Source organism: Sturnira hondurensis, unplaced genomic scaffold (genome assembly GCF_014824575.4).
Source record: "Sturnira hondurensis isolate 20B ecotype Veracruz unplaced genomic scaffold, ASM1482457v3 Scaffold0007401, whole genome shotgun sequence".
NCBI lineage: Eukaryota > Metazoa > Chordata > Mammalia > Chiroptera > Phyllostomidae > Sturnira > Sturnira hondurensis.
In genome coordinates this window covers 7,122,252-7,139,382 of record NW_028080032.1, presented here as the reverse complement: position 1 = coordinate 7,139,382, position 17,131 = coordinate 7,122,252, and the positions used below count along the sequence as shown (strand labels likewise).

At 40.7% G+C, this 17,131-nt stretch overlaps 1 protein-coding gene across 2 annotated transcripts in view; it reads right to left on the bottom strand.

The window, feature by feature from the left end:
* Window positions 1-16,097, bottom strand: part of RNF24 (ring finger protein 24) — a 43,196-nt gene extending 27,099 nt beyond the window's left edge. The window contains exon 1 of one of the 2 annotated variants that reach the window (XM_037051715.1): window positions 15,938-16,097. The gene's annotated coding sequence lies outside the window, so the exon portion shown is untranslated. Of the gene's footprint in view, window positions 1-15,869 lie in introns of both variants that reach the window. The other variant, XM_037051714.1, reaches the window with a different exon arrangement.
* Window positions 16,098-17,131: the final 1,034 nt, after the last annotated feature.

Sequence of the window (17,131 nt, the reverse complement as noted above, 5' to 3'; positions counted from 1 at the left end):
ATACAAGCAAACCAGGATACATCCTCGTTTTGTTCAGCTAGAGTATAGGAACTAACTGCAGGAGAGCTCATTCTCTCAGAACTCTGACTAAAGTTCAGCTGATGAGCCAATGAGTGGCCTAACTGGACTGCCAGTACCTACCTCTACTAACCTGTTACTACAGGTTAGTATTAACAGGTTAGTATTAACCTGTAGTTCCCCAAGCCTGAGAGAACTAGAAGGCAGGTTCTATGCCAGTATTAACAATCAGCGCTGGATGTGAAGCCTCTGCAGCTCAGCCCATAGCCGACTGCTCTGCCTCATGTCACTGGTAACACCGTGAACACATCTATTACTAGTTGGATCTGATAGCTGTCACTACTAAAGAACACAGAAATTTGCTTGAATATAGATGAACCATCCTTAAAAGGATATCTAAGAAGTTGATGATATGCGCTGCTTTTGCTGAGAGAACAACGACCCTGGGGAGGGTCGTTGATACCTATATCTACATCTGTATCTATATCCTTTTATATATTTTGAATTGTTGAATTTAAGAGAAACTTAAAGTGATTATTTGACCAATATTTGCCTACATCTGTACAAAAAGCTGGTAGAGACAATGGTACTAAGGGATTTAAAAGGAGATGATGTTAATACATATCTGTCTATAAAGAAGCATAGATTATATAAATAGAATTAAGCATACACTTCCTGCCATATTCAGAGTCTGCCAGTGAATGTCATACACTTGGACATTACAGGTCCACCAGAAAGCCCTATTCCAGGGAAGAATACTGCAAGGTTAGCAGAGAAATTCTTCTTAAAACCACTGACATTTCTTTATTCTACCTCTAAATCCACCAAAGTTATACAATGATTTTAATTCTGTTTTCCCCATGACTTACCTAAGAGAAAGAGTGCAAAAATGTTACTCATATTTAATCAAGGTTCAAGTTCACTTGAAAAAATTCTATTTCTCATGCCAGATCCATAAATTGGAATTCCTGTGAGATTTGGTCTGCAAGATTTTCCTAGGTCCTGGTTATCACTGAGTTAGGCTAAGGCTGCATTTCTGTTCTTGTAGAGGCCGAGATGATGGAATGCAGGCCCTCTGGTACAAACCCTGCATTGAGAAGTTGTGTGCCCCAATACTGAAGTTACCATTCCTGGATGGTTCCACTGCCTCTCTTCCTTCCAAGTGCTCCAGTTTCAACCACTTATATTTCAGAAGTTTCCTCTGCTTTCCAAGCCTTTTATAATCTTCTCTGGTACTTGGCCATCTGAAATCCTTCTAAAATATGAGAGTTCAAACTCCTTTACCTTCAGAAGGCAGAGAGCTAGGCAAGATAAATTGGCTGGTATTTTGTAAATATTTCCTTCCCTAAATGCATCTTCTCTCTATAATCTCAGTTATAAAGTCTGAGGTCATTCTTTTATTCTCCAGAGAATAGTTTTTCCTTCTTTCCGGTTTTACAAAACTGATAAGTAAGTACGTCTTTAAGTGCCAAAGCTGGGGGGGAAAGGAAAGTACTCCACAAATTCTCAATCTGTAAGCAAAGGTCTATTTTTCTCTACAATAACATCTTCAGTTTTTCGCTTCCTGAGGCACCTTCCACTTGCAACCCTCCCCCCTCCCCCACTTTATTTAAAGGAGATAAACTACAGCTATAGACTTTGGTGTAACTTGTCTATTCCATCTGTATTTTAATCTGGATATCTTCATCCAGCCTCAATTTTACTGACTGCCCCATTATTTTGATGCCATTTTTCCCTTAAGGGATGGAAATTTATATTTTTTATCACAGTGTTTCAAGGTTTTTTTTTCTTTTACTGTAACTAGTTCCTTTTAATAGTATTTGTATCTTTTATCCTTTTCAGCCCCATATTGACAATTCCATTCTCTGCAGTTTGGGTTTTCTTTTCTGTTTCCTTTACCCCCATTGTTTTCTCTGGATCTGTGCACAGCTTTTCTCTTTGTTGGTGTTACCAAAGTTCTAAAATCAAGTCTGAAGTGCTGCTATCTTTGCTATCATAATTAAAGTTCATATTCTAAAACACTTTTTAAATTTCAGATGTTTGTTATTTTGGTTGGTCTGTTTTTACTTTGCCATATTCCTAGTAATTATTCTATTTTGGCTCCATAAAGACTTTTTCTCCATTTTTAGGTAATGATAAAGTCTCTGTTTTCAATTTAAATCACGCCATCAGATCTCTATGAGAAGTTGAAGGTGGTGAGGGATTCAAACTTGATAACTTATATTCCCTGCTGACCCCCATCCCAGACAATCATACAGGTACTGTTAATCATAAATAATCTGCTTATCAGCATTTAACTATTGATTTCTATTTAATTTACAGTCATCATGAATTAATGAGGGGTCTCTTAAGAGTATGTAGGAAAAAGAGCATAGAATAAATGCTGAGATAGAAGGAGAATGAAATGAAACACAAGTTGTATGGGTAGAAACTAAGGGTGTGGGACCAGCCTGTTCTGCATCTGCGCCCCTCCTACTAGTCTGGATAGATGTGGTTTCTTTAATTCTGTAGTTGTCAGACTTCCATTCAACTCAACTTCTGATGGTTCTTCTATATTTTAGCTTTAATTTTGATGTCGTTGTGCGAAGAGGTGAGCCATGTCTGCACACACTGTCATTGACTGGGAGTCGCTGTTTTCTTTTTGTATAATCAGTTTTCCATGAACCCAGGACCTACTTCATATCCCTCCTGAAAGAGTATTTTAACTTTTAGTATGCAAAATTTATAACGTATTCCACAGACAGTGTTGACTAAGGCTCTTTGGAGCTCCATCTTCAAATTATATTCTAAGTAGTCTAAAGCAAACCAAACAGAAAATCAATAATCGTCCACAAACATCTTTGAGGCAGTAAGCAACATTTTATTTCTAATAGAGCAGTGGTTCTTAACCTGAAAATCTTTCTCTAGTTAAAAAATCTACATATTTTTCAAAAGGTTTTATCATAGCTCTGAAGGCCCATTAGAAACTCTTGTAGTGTTGCAGTGTTGTAATGAGTAAGCGACTCTAAACAAAGTACAAACTCATACACACTAAAGGCCTCCCAATTGACTTGGACTACTCCACCCTGTTCTCCACTATTTCTCTAAGCACCACACTTCAGTCAAAGGAAGATGGCTCCCTATCTTTGCTGTGACCACTATCTGCATACTGCAGGCTACCCCGACCATCTGATAAAAGTCTATCTATCCTTCCTGATCTCTCATAAGCAATACAGCCTCCATGAAACATTCCTTGATTCTCCTGACCCTCCTCTGAACTTCAGTCTTCAGGCCTTCTACACTTCCAATACTGTTCCCCATTTTGTACTGTGGTCTACCGAATACTCGTCTAATCTGGGATTCTGTGTGATACAGCAGTCAAAATGAAAATTAACACCAAGGAAGTTGTTACTATCTGTAGTGGGTTGAAGAGTGATACCCCTCCCCCCACCAAAAGATATGTTCAGTCGTAACCCCAGGAACCTGTGAACGTGACCTTATTTGGAAAAAGGGTCTTTGTAAATGTAATGAAGTTAAAGACCTAGAGAAGAAATCATTTTGGGTTATGCACATGGACTCTAAATCCAATGGCAGTGTCTTTATTAGGGAGATAAAGAGGAGAAGGCTGTGTGAAGACAGAAGCAGAGACGGAGTTATGTAGCCACAAGCCAAGGAACATGTAGAACCACCAAAATCTGGAAGAATGAAGGAGGGATTCTTTCCTGATCTTTGGAGGAAATGTAGTAAGTGGCCGGGCTCACTTTGATTTCAGACCTCTGGCTTCCAGAACTATGAGAGAAAAACTTTCTATTGTCTTAGGCCACCAATTTTTGTGGTAATTTGTTACGGCAACCTTAGGAAACCACAGAGCACCTTCGTCCCATTCTAACAAGTCATTTTTATTTACTTCATCTTACTGCAATTCTGCAATGATTAATTACTTCAGGAACATCAAATATAGATGCCCCCAAACGACCCATTGTTCTCCAGCTATTTGCTGCAAAGGTTTCTGAATTTTCTTTATCAACCGTCTTCCAAAAGTGCCAGTGTAGGATTGTATCTAAATAGTAAAGAGATGTATTTCTGTGAAAGGTGACATCATCAACTGTGCTTTGTGGTTGGTTAAAGGACAAAGGCTTAGGTTCTAAATCTAGCTCCTGACCTTGTGAACTTGAATGGGTTACTTCTCTTATTCTTTTTTTTACTATTTATTTATTTGTTTATTTATTTGAGAGAGGGGAAGGGAGGGAGAAAGAGATGGAGAGAAACATTGATCAGTTGCCTCCACCCCCTACTCCTTGCATACACCCTGCCCATGGGACTGAATCTGCAACCCAGCCATGTGCTCTGACAGGGAATCAAACAGGCGACCCTCTGCTTTGTAGGATGACACCCACCCAACTGAGCCACACTGGGCAGGGCTAAACAGGTTACTTCTTCGATCTTCTGTTTTATCATCCGTAAACAACTCTTGGAGGGTTGCTGTTGTAAGGAGTAAATATGCAATGTATGTAATGCTACTGGCCTAACAGGTTTTGGGTATAGCTTAGCTAAGGTAAAAGATGATTTTCTGTGTTTACTATTGCCCACAGCTATTGATATTATGGTCCAAGATTTAAAAAAAAATCTTTCTCAGTACCACAAAATTTCTTCAGGCTTGTTTTCAGGGATGTTAAGTTTAAGCAAAAACTTTTATTAATTAGAGCCAAGCATGAGATACCCAACATACTTCTGAAAAAGTTTTGCAATTTCTTTTGTTCTAAAGGAAAAGAATGATAGCCTATATCTTTGACTTCCTTTCTCACCCACTTCCCATAAATTACATTACCTCATACTTTAGTGTTTCATTATCTGCCAAACTTTTTCTTTTGGTTTGCAATGAAAAGCCCATTTGGACATGATACCTAGTTCTATTTCAAATTTATAGCACTGAGCATAATTTTTCATGCTCAGAGTTGGGTAAGAACACTAAGGAGATACAGGTTAGTTCATGCTTTTTTGGTATGCCTAGATAAAACTAATAAACCTAAGTAATGCAGCAACTATCTCCAAATTTGAAAAAAAAACTTAAAGGTACTATAAAGCATAGTGATAGACTGTTATGAAATTATTAATTTGCGAATTCAATAAACACTATCATCAAATGAACCGAATGCTCATATCTGTGGTGCCATACTTGCACTTACTTCCCTTGTTCTCAGTTAAATTATTATTATTTAAAAAAATTTTTTTTTTAAAGATTTTATTTATTTATCTTTAGAGAGGAAAGAAAGGAGAGAAGGAGAGAAACATCAATGTATGGTTGCCTTTCGTGAGTCCCCTGCTGGGAACTGGCCTGCAACCCAGGCATGTGCCCTGACTGNAGTAATGCAGCAACTATCTCCAAATTTGAAAAAAAAACTTAAAGGTACTATAAAGCATAGTGATAGACTGTTATGAAATTATTAATTTGCGAATTCAATAAACACTATCAGCAAATGAACCGAATGCTCATATCTGTGGTGCCATACTTGCACTTACTTCCCTTGTTCTCAGTTAAATTATTATTATTTAAAAAAATTTTTTTTAAAGATTTTATTTATTTATCTTTGGAGAGGAAAGAAAGGAGAGAAGGAGAGAAACATCAGTGTATGGTTGCCTTTTGTGAGTCCCCTGCTGGGAACTGGCCTGCAACCCAGGCATGTGCCCTGACTGGGAATTGAACCGCGACTGTGTGGTTCGCAGGCCCGCACTCAATCCACTGAGTACACCAGTCAGGGCTCAGTTAAAGTATTATGACACTAAGTTCACTAAAGGAAGAACTATACCTGATACAAGCATCTGTTTAGTTAGGAAAACAGAAATAACAGACAAAAAGAGACCCAGATTTTGTTTTATCCTCACCCAAGGATATGCTTATTGATTTGAGAGAGAGAAGAGGGAAGAGAGAGGAACAGCGATTAGTTGCCTCCTCTACCTGCCCCAATCAGAGATCAGCCCACAAGCGAGGTATGTGCCCTGGCCAGGAAATGAACCCACAACCTTTTGGTGTATGGGACAATGCGCCACCAACCGAACCACGTGGCCAGGATATGAGACATAGATTTTAAGACGATACACATAATTAACATCCTACAGAAGAAGCCTGTGGTTTATATAGGAGAAAGCATTATGACAGATGAAAATAATTATAAATGACCAAAACTTTAGAAGACAAGGAAAATAGGAAAACCTCACTTTAAGAAAAGTCAAAACTTTTAGTCAAGATGGTGGCATAGGCAGACATCGCTTGCCTTTTTGCACAATGACATCAAAATTAAGACTAAAATATACAACGATCATCACTCTCAGAACCATCAGAAATCGAGTTAAATAGAAGTCTGACGACTACAGAATTAAAGAAACCACATCCATCCAGTCTGGTAGGAGGGGTGCAAGCAAAGAATGAGCTGGTCCCACACCCACAAGTGGTGGATAAAAATTTGGGAGGCATATCATGGGAGCGAGGAGTCCCAGATCCATATCAGGCCGCCAAGCTCAGGGTTTCAGTGCCAGGAAGATAAGTCCCCACAACTTCTGACTGTAAAAACCAGTGGGGATTGAGTCGGTGAAAGAAACTTCTGCAGCCCCAAGCAGTTCCTCTTAAAGAACCCCACATGGACTTACCTATTCAGACTCATTTCCTCTGAGCTCCAGCACCAGGGTAGCAGCTTGAAAAGCACCCGTTGCATAGTGGAAGAAACGGAAGTGTCTGGCATCAAGACGAGCAGAGGACATTGTCCCCTCTCTAAACCCTCAGATCCATAGACTCACTGAGCCAGCAAGCTGGTGACACATCTGAGTCTCTATCAACCTGGCTAACACTGACTCACCTTGGAGATCCCCAGAGACTGCCCTGCCCAAGCTGCTTTTCCATAGGAATGGCTGGTCTTGGTTCATACTGTACAACTTCCTAAATCTTCTCAAACAAGCAACAGCAGGCCTCAGTGAGCCCCAGGTCCAGCAGTGGCAGCCAGCCTTGATTCACAGCTTGGCTTCAACTGGGAATCTCCAAGCTCAGCAAAAGTAGCAGCCATCTCAGATTGCTTTATTGCTCAAGCAGGGTGATCTAGGAGAAAACACCGGACAGGCTGACCTTGGCCTGCACAACCCAGGAAACCCCAGGTCCAGCACACCCAGTGGATAGCTACAGACCATGTCAGAATACTACTACCCTGCCCTGAACAGCTGATCCTCCATAGAGGGTGGAGGTTGGTGGTTAAGTGGTCAAGGCCAATCCTTGCAGCTGACCGGCCTGGATAAATCCCTCCCATTCATCTGCCAATAGCAACCAAGGCTCAACTACAAGACGAGGGTGTACTCAGCCCACATGAAGTGTGCACCTTGAGCACCCAGCTTGGGTAACAGGGGAGGCTGTGCCACTGGATCTTATAGGATACCTACTACATTAAGCCACACAACCACGACATGGAGTCAAAGCAGTGCTACTTAATCTGTACAAACAAACACAGGGAGGCTGCCAAAATGAGGAGACAAAAAAACATGGCCTAAATGAAAGCACAGATCAAAACTCCAGAAAAAGAGCTATAAAATGGAGATAAGCAATCTAGAAGATGCAAAGTTCAAAACACTGGTTATAAGGATGCTCAGAATACTTAGTGAGGACCTCAGGAGCATAAAAAAGATAGCATTAGAAACAAAGAATTCATAAATTGAAATAAAGAACAGTTTACAGGGAAATAACAGTATGGTGGATGAAGCTGAGAATCAAGTCAACGATTTGGAACATAATGAAGCAAAAGAAAACAACCACACAGAACACCAAGAAGAATAAAGAATCCAAAAAATAAACACAGTATAAGCAGCCTCTGGGACAACTTCAAGAATTACAACATTCGCATCATAGGGGTGCCACAAGAAGAGAAAGAGCAAAAAATTGGAAATCTATATGAAAAAACAAAGAAAGAAAACTTCCCTAATTTGGTGAAGGAAATAGACATGCACAGAGAGTCCCAAACACGATGGATGCAAAAAAAGCCCACTCCGAGACACATCATAATAAAAAGGCCAAAGGTTAAAGATATAGAAAGAATCTGAAAAGCTACAAAAGAAAAGAAGTTAGTTACCTATAGGGGAGTTCCCATAAGACTGTCAGCTGATTTCTCAAAAGAAACTTTGCAGGCTAGAGGAGATTGGCAAGAAATATTCAGTCATAAAAAGCAGGGGCCTACAGACAAGACTGCTCTACTCAGCAAATATATCATTTAGAAGTGAAGGGCAGGTAAAGAGCTTCCCAGACAAAAAAAACAAAACAAAAAACTAAACGAGTTCATCGTCACTAAGACATTTTTATATGAAATGTTAAAGGGACTTATTTAAGAAAAAGATCAAAACTATGAGCAATAAAATGGCAAAAATATATATCTATAAACAATTGAATCTAAAAAACAAATTAAGCAAAGAAGAAGAACAGAGACAGAATCACGGATACAGAAAGTGTTTGATGGTTGCAAGATGCGGGGGGGGTGGGAAAACGGGTGAAGGGGTGAGGGGACCAAGAAGTACAAATAGGTAGTTACATAATATCCATGAGGATATAATGTACAGTATAGGAAATGGAGTAGCCAAAGAACTTATACATACATGTGACCCCTGGATATGAACAATGGTGGGGGGATTGCCTGAGGGAGTAGGGGTTGCTGGGTGGAGGACAAAGGGGGAAAGTCAGGACAACTATAATAGTATAATTAAAAAATAAAAAGTCAGTAAATGAAAGCAGGAACTTTAGAAGCCGATCAAATGGAAGTTATTTACAATATGAAAACATTTACTATATTGCTCTGGCTGAGTAACTCAGTTTGTTGGAGAGTCATCTATACACCAAAAAATTTCAGGTTCTACCCCCCAGTCAGGGCACATAACCTAGGTTGCAAGTACCACCCCCGGTTAGGGAGCGCATAGGAGGCAATGGACTGATATCTCTCTCTCTCAAAAAGTCATACCCTTGGTTGAGTATTAAAATAAAAACAAAATTTAAAAAAATTCACTACAGATACTTTAGCTATAAGCAATTCTAATGCAATACATCCAACAGCATTGAATCCATAAAAAACTTAAGTTGCATTACACTTGTTACAGAGCAAGGTCACAATTTAATGTGAGGTTCACTTGCAATGGTATCTAAAAAATGGCTTCCTTTCCTTGCCACTCAGGCTTGCTCCAATTCCCTAGAGCACCAAGGAAGCACAGAGTAACTCTCTGGTATCAGACTGTCCTTATGGCAGATGGACGGCCCAGGCTGGCTTTCCCAGGAATGGCCAACCAAAATAAGTCCACTGGCCAGCTACTCCGGGGCCAGCTGGCTCGGAACAAAGTGTCTGATTCTTACCTCCAGAGCAGACAAGGCTCAGCCAGCTGGCTTTCAATGCAGTGCACTAGTTGGAGTGCTCACAATTCCTTTCAAACCATCTGGCATCTTTTGAACCCTAAATTTACCCAACACTACACTCTGATGTCAGAAATGCCCAGATAATTGGAGGAGTCCACACTGCCTACCTAGACAAGGAAAGAAAGAGGGAGAGTAACTACTAAGTTAATTACTTCAAGGAAAAATTTCTAAAATGAAAAACTGCTCTAAATTTTAGCTTGTGTATTATCAGCCTTAAAATCTAAATAAACTACTGCCATGATTATTAAGCAAAGTTTCAAAATAAAAATCAAGACGAAATGATACGGGAATAGGCTAAAACAGAATTTAACATGCAGGAAATCTGTAAGAATCCCTTAAGGCTGGCAGGACATGCCCCTACCTACTCTGAACTTCTACAGAGCCTGTCTTTATTCCTCATGTGGCCCGCAGAATGGACTTTGTGTTGCTGTACACATTTACCTTCCCAGTCAGCTAGTAAGGGAAAACAACGATGTCTTATAGCTACTAAAAATAATCTGTTGATAATGTACTGGATGATTTAAAAGCTCCATTTCCAGAAACAAGAAAACTTAATGTGGAATAACATGAAGAAGAATGCTCACTCCTGGGCAGGCCAAATAAAGAACAGGACTGGGCTTGAAATAATATTTTATCAAGTCATCAAAATGATTAATCAAATGACCAAACTGCTAGGAAGTGCTATAGTGTGCTTCTGTGTCAATGGTAGACCATTTTACCAGTCTATCACATGGGATAATCTGGGAAATAGAGAGGCAAGGAATCAGAAAACACACATAAAATAAAAACAGTTGAGTCACATTCATAGCTAACCTACTCTAGGAGCTATAAGTACTCTGGACAAAAATATTATAGTGACTAAGTCAGATCAAATACTAGAAATTGGAGTTTATACAAATAACTATAATTATTTTTCATTATATTTACCCCCCCATGCCAAACACTGAGATTAGTGTTTTACGTGTTATCTCATTTGACCCACATAAAAAACATGAGCTGGGAACTATTCTTATTTCCACCTTGCAGATGAGGAAACAGAGAAGTTGGGAAATCTGTCAAGGTCATGTGGCAAAAGTGAAAGAGCTACAATTCAACACCAAGCAGTCTGACTCAGAATCCAGGTGCATGACTGCCCATGTTAAATTATACCTATGAAAGAATGAAATGTAATGTAGGAAAAAATTCAAGTATTAATATAGTCACAACTTTTCAAGTATAGCAAAAAGTGAGTAGTTAAAAAATTAATAAAAATTGATTTTTGTTAGAAATTTTTAAAGAGCAAGAACTATTTATTCTACCAGGTTAAGAAAAATGTCAGTTTTGCCTTTTTTTTGGCCAATATAATTGAGTAGGTAGCCAGTTGATATTAATTTACTACATTGTAGGTACATCAATTGTGCCAATTGCTGTCCCAGGGGACACAGTGGTGAACAGGACAGATGAGGTCCTTGACTTCCGGAAGCTGACCTTCCAGTGGGGGGAAGAGTCAAAAATACCAGTCAATGAGAGATTTTCAGTGTTATGTATTACACAGGAGGTAGGGGGGAAATACAAACTTCTTTTCTGAGACATATAACCATCCCCAAGAAGGGGATGGATGGGAAGTCTGGAAAAAGTCACAATTTTTTCTTCTGTTTTCAAAGATGGGCAATATAAGAACATGTGTATGTTGACAGGGATGGTACCCTGGAGAATTGCTAATGCGAGAGAGGGTACAAATGCAAGAGTCAAATCCTAAAGTAGGTATGTGGGAGGAATATGGTGGGAGAGAAGGTGGCTTTCCTTAGGAAAATAACAGAAAACACGAGTACTAAGGAAGGTAAATTTCTAGATTTAGTGAGGGGAGGAAGAGGGGCATCTGTGTGATAACTTCTAAACCCTCAATGAAGCATAAAGCCTGCTTATCAGTATGGGAAGGGGTGGGCCACTCCTAAGCAAAAAGAGTGGGGAGAAATTACTAAATAGTTATAGGCAAAAAGATCTTATTAGGAATCTCATATCTTTTTTCCTGGGCAGTGCTGAGAGCTCACTTCAGATTTTTAATCATGATTCTCAAGTTCTCCAGTAATATTCAGTCACTCACGTGTACTCATGAAAAAGCTAGATGAGGGATAAGGCAGCTGTAAATAGGAAAAAATTCATGGGTAAAAAATATTTTAAAAAGATATGTATCTGTAAGAAAAACACCAAATCACTGACAATGTCCATTCCAGCTGTGGTCTACACAGTTTCATTTGTCTCCATCTTCTCATCATAGAAAATCTTGCAAATGTTATATTTGTCATATTTAGTCACAATAGTATTTAATCATGAGGCTTAAAGAGTGTTTCTTTATTGGTCATGGATAGTTCTGTCACTCCCTTCAGTGGATTTTGAAAAATGCACCTGGTAGCCTCTGGGTTGATTCCTAAGGCGATTACTGCATTTCACTGCTTGAAGAAATTTTCTTTGATGCCAACTGACATTTCCAGTGAAGATCCCATTTAAAAGTAAAAAATAAAAAATACATGCCCTCCAAGATGCATGCTCTTGATCCTTCAGCCGTGCTCCTAAGTCATGATTTTGCCTTACGACCCAACATTCTGGGGAGCAATCATGTCTTCACAGGTTCAAGGAGGGAAAACAAAGACCCTGCCTCTTCAGGGAGGCATAGCAACACCATAAAGAATAGCATTTTGAGTGAGATGGGGTGTGTGTGTCTGTGTGGACATATATACCGTACAGTCACTTACAGAAAATATTATATGCCCTATGAGCACACAAAAAAAGATGTTTCGTGAAACATCATGAAATGTCAGGAACACCAGAAATAAACAAACAAAAGGTTTATCCAAACCTTTTTCTAGGGTGGGAGGAAAAAGGATGTGGAGATTAAGATAGCAATAGACTTCTAAAGAGCAATTCTGGAAGCTAATGGAACAACACTTTCAAAAGAGGGACACTAATTTTCAGTCTAGAATTCAATATCCAGTTAAGCCACGCAACTTGTGAATTTAGGAAGGAATTTCATAGTCTGTATATGCCCTTTCTCAGGGAGCTACTAAAGAATGAGTGAGGGAGACACAGGATCCAGGAAAAAAAAAAGGATTTAACACAGGAAGAAGGCAAAGGGAATTCCCAAAATGATAACCAAAGGAAATCCTAGATGACAGCTAGAAAAAAGAAATGAAACAAATTATTTGAAAATATTGAAAGATTATTAGTTCTGTCATAGAATTTGAGGATGAATTAGTGACTGGTACAAAGAAAACTAAGCAAGTGAAAAACAAAGAAAAGAGATGAATATTTAATTCAGGAGAAACAAAAGTTGTACAAGAAAGGAAATGTAATATTAATACTTTACATAGCTCATCTGTGAATAACAGGTACATTGTCACAGTCAAATAGATACTGAAAACGGATTAACTGGGAACTGTAAAGTTTATGTATGAGCAGAGAACAGAAGGATGGCTGTATGGGATAGCTAAGTCCTGACTTCCAAAATAGAAGTCTATAGGCAATAACCAAATATCCAAAGGTAAAAAATCAAGAAATAACAGTTTAAATATTAAAAATGAAATAAAGGTAAATAACAGAAGGAACTGCTGAAAGTTGAAAGTGGCTGAACCATATGAAATTGTTTATTTTAGCCCTGGCTGGTGGTAGCTCAGTGGATTGAGCGCTGGCCTGTGAACCAAAGGGTCTCAGTTCAATTCCCAGACAGGGCCCATGCCTGGGCTGCAGGCTAGTTCCCAGCAGGGGGCGCAGGAGAGGCAACCATACATTGATATTTCTCTTCCTCTCTACTTCCCTTCCCCTTTAAAGATAAATAAAATCTTAAAAAAAAAGAAATTGTTGATTTGTTTACTACTTCCCAATCTAAAAAATGGCAGTTTCATATAGTTTATAATGAAAAACAATCATTGATAGAAAATGCTCAACAGAAAAAACATTCTACTTTTTATTATCAGCTATTGTTGGGGGGATAATGTATCCCAGTTTTGGGTAACTGTTACCATACCTGCTATTACCATCACTAACATAACAATATTAGTATTTCTAATTAAAATATTTACTACTAAAACAGCATTTAACATAATTTAATTTATTTTGATGATCTAGAAATTACTTTAGAATTTTTTCTTTAATCATCATGGTACAGGAAATGCCATGCTAAGGGTTGGTAGAGATTTTGGTTAACAGGGTGCTGAACAAGGCCAGGATGTTTTTAGGTTCCTTTGTTGATTCAAACAATAGCTAAGTCACTCTTGCAAAATTAAAGTTCCACAGTATTGTGGTACTATGCAAGCCTATTTCAGCAATAATTCCGGTTATACTACTTTGTTTATCTAAGACTTCCCCTTATGGTTTATTTTAAGGAGATTCCTAAAAAAATAATCAGATGTGGGCAGTTTATAAAATTATTGGGGTTGCTTCAACATTAGTGATACTAGTTAAGGAAGTTAATGACGCTCTTGTTTTTAAAGTCAACTTATTTTTAGTGAAATTCATGGATACTAAAATTTATTTAAATTCTACATCATAAAACCCAAACTTCCCCAAATTGAAAAGTCAACTTTTACTAATTTTAACTTCTACAAAAAAACTTGGCCATAAGGTAAGATTTTTTTTTTTTACCAAGAATGATGGATCCCAAGACAACTGATGGAAAATTTCCCCTTCAAATTAAAAGCAAATGTTTTTAATAAAGGTAATATACATAAACAATGCTGTGGAAGACTGCTTAGTTTAGATATTATTTTGCAATGAAAACTAAAAGGAATTAAAATACACATGACTAAAAAGAATCTTAAAGAGAATCTTAACACTGAGCCAATTCAATTATTCATTTCATTCAATAAGCCCTCCTAATTTTTTTTACCAGTATTTTAAATCAAAAGATCATAATTAAAATATTTTCGAAGCGTGTTTCTTATAATCAACTTCAGCCAATTTCCCATCACTCTGTGAAATTATAAGGGTAAAATGGAATTATAAAAAAATTATAAAACTAGTAATGCAATAAACTATCTTCTAAAGCTTATAAAATCTGATTTAGAAAGAAAAAAAGGTCCAAAAGAAATAGCAAGGAAGAGTTCATAGTACTACAACTGTTTCTTTTTAACTGGTCTACACCAACTTGTAACTCCTGATCTTCATTTTAGGAGCAAAGTCAGGCAGTCAGTCCCACTGAGCAAGTGAAAGTCTGGGAACCTGCAGAGTTCCCTCTTCTCTCTGGGGATGAGGACTGCGATAAAAGGTGTTCTGTTTTCCAGTAGTCCTGTAACAGGAGCCATCGAGCTGGGCTGCACAACCAGACAACAGAACACAGGAAAATTCAGATCAAAGCAAGGGCACATGCCAAGATAATATGCAATAAAAACCCTGTGCCAAATCATTGAGGGGGGGTGGGAAGGAGGTGGACAGAACCTGCTGGACCACCTTCTTATTAACACAGGGGCAAGAAGAAACAAAATCTCCCCGTACTGAGCAGCTGGGAAGTGTCCTGGATACAAACTGGATTATTTCTATAGACGTGTCCACGAGCATGGGTGTATATTGTAAATGAACTAAACCCAGAAAACAGTGTCCTATATGTACTGGAGTATTCCCATGTATACACACAGCAGTATTTTACTATTATCTAAACCCCCAAAACAAAGTGTTCTAGGTGTACAGATACATGGGAACATAGACATATATTTTCAATTAACGAAGCCCACCGATTTTTACAGTAAGAAACAAAAAATGTTTGTTTGAAACGGTGTTTGAAAGGACATCAGAGACAGAATTGGGTGAAGGTCTGATGATAATGTCTTTTTTCCTCAGACCCTATTTTAATGATCTGATTCATTTCATAGGAGACACACACACACACATACCCCATTAGGTCTCTGGAAACAAAGGAAGGTCCTCAATTCTCTGGCCTGTGGACGCACACGCGCCCCCCACCCACAGGCTGGAGGCCACCACCTGACTCTAATTAATGAGTAAGCCCAGTCGAGAGATCGCACCCTAGACCACAGCCACCATACAGTGACAAACGGGCACCAGACAAACGCCACAAAGAAAGGGGAGGAACAGATGGGGATCGGGAAAACACTGCCACGCCGCGCCCCCCAAGGCGCGTTCCCACTACCAACACCGAGGCAGCGGTCTTAGCTGTCCTGTCGCCTTCCCACACATCCCAGCCACCTCCCACGCCCGGAGCCAGGCGCCCGGCACCCGCAAGCGGGGCGAGCAAGGCGTCGCAAACCTCCCCTGCCGCGAGCAAACCTTCCCTGCCGCGACTTCTCGGCGCCAGCCCCTGCACCCTCGGGCTCTAGGGCGAGCCCTCCTCCGCATCCCTCCTGGCCTGCGGCCGCTGTCCCATTCCTCCCCGCCCCCCGCAGGGGGAGCCCGGAGTGAGCGTGTGGGAGGCTGGCGCTGGCCCGCGGTCTCCTCGGCATCCCGAACCCGGACCTACCGGGTCCCGTAAGCCCGAGCTTGGGGGGCGACGGGCCTCGGCGTCCCGGCCCTCGCTCGTTCACTCACTCGGTAGCGCAGGCGGCGGCAGCGGCAGCGGCGGCGGCAGCCTTGCGGACCGTCAGCGCCGAGTGGCTAGCTGTGGGGAGCGATCGTCTGCTGGGACGAAGTGCGGCTGAGGTGTCGGCTACAGACTGCGCTCCGCGGCTAGGGGTGAGGGGCGGGCCCGGCGGGGGGAGGGGCAGGCGCCGCGCCTCTCATTCATGCATTGGGGCGGGGTGAGGGACCCGGATGCCCTAGCATCCCCCGCCCACCTCGCTGAGGACGCTTCAGGGTCTTCAGTGCGCAGGCGCTGTGCTCCCCAGGTTCTGGTCCCGCCCCTCCTGCTGGGAAAGTCTCGAGAGCAGAGCCGCGGTGAATAGACTCTGTCGCTTAATCCTTAGCACTTTTGCATGTCCTGTAAACATTTTTAAGAGTGAAACCATGGAACAACGTCTCTTTCCTTAGCACCTAGTGTGCCAGCACGCGGGCACACAGGAGTGCCCATTAGTTTGATGGAGATAGTTGCACCCTGCCCCCTTCCTCCATTTGTCTCTTCTGCAACAGGTCCACCCAGCTGAATGCTGGCACCACAGATGAGGTGATGAGGCCTAGAATCTGCCCCGACAGTAGAGGGAAGTGTGTCCTTTGCTTATTTGCATTGACCTAGTCCCCTCATCACCCAGCTCCCATTCCACAGGTCAGGCAAGACTGACCTAGGGCCTGTCTAATGCAACTCCAAGGATCTAGGGAGGTCACTAGGGCAGTGTCTTCGGTGGAGACAACCTCCAGTTCCCAGATTCTTGGCTCTGCCATTCCTGGGCTGAAGAAATCTTTGGTGATGCTCGGAATCTGCTGCAGGCCTCACAGCCATCCCTTTTGAGGCTCCTCAGCTGTGTGTGTGGGCATTGCAGCTCAAAGCTTACCGGCATGGTTACCCCCTTTCCCTTAGCCCCCATGCCCCGCTTTGAGGTTCTCCTTTCTTCTCCTACCTTCCAGGTCCCCTCACACAAACCAAAAACAGTTCAGTGGCTTAAAGTTGGGAAGCAAAAGTCATCATGGAAGTTGCCTGCTACTTACTAATCTCCTTCTGCTTTGGCAAACCATAAACCGTCAAGGGAAGGGGGAAGTAAAGACAAAAATCAATGAACATCTCAAGAAGTTACCGAATTGGTCACAGTTCCCAAAGTGAGAGATGGATGAAGGCTTGTGCTAGGCAGAGTA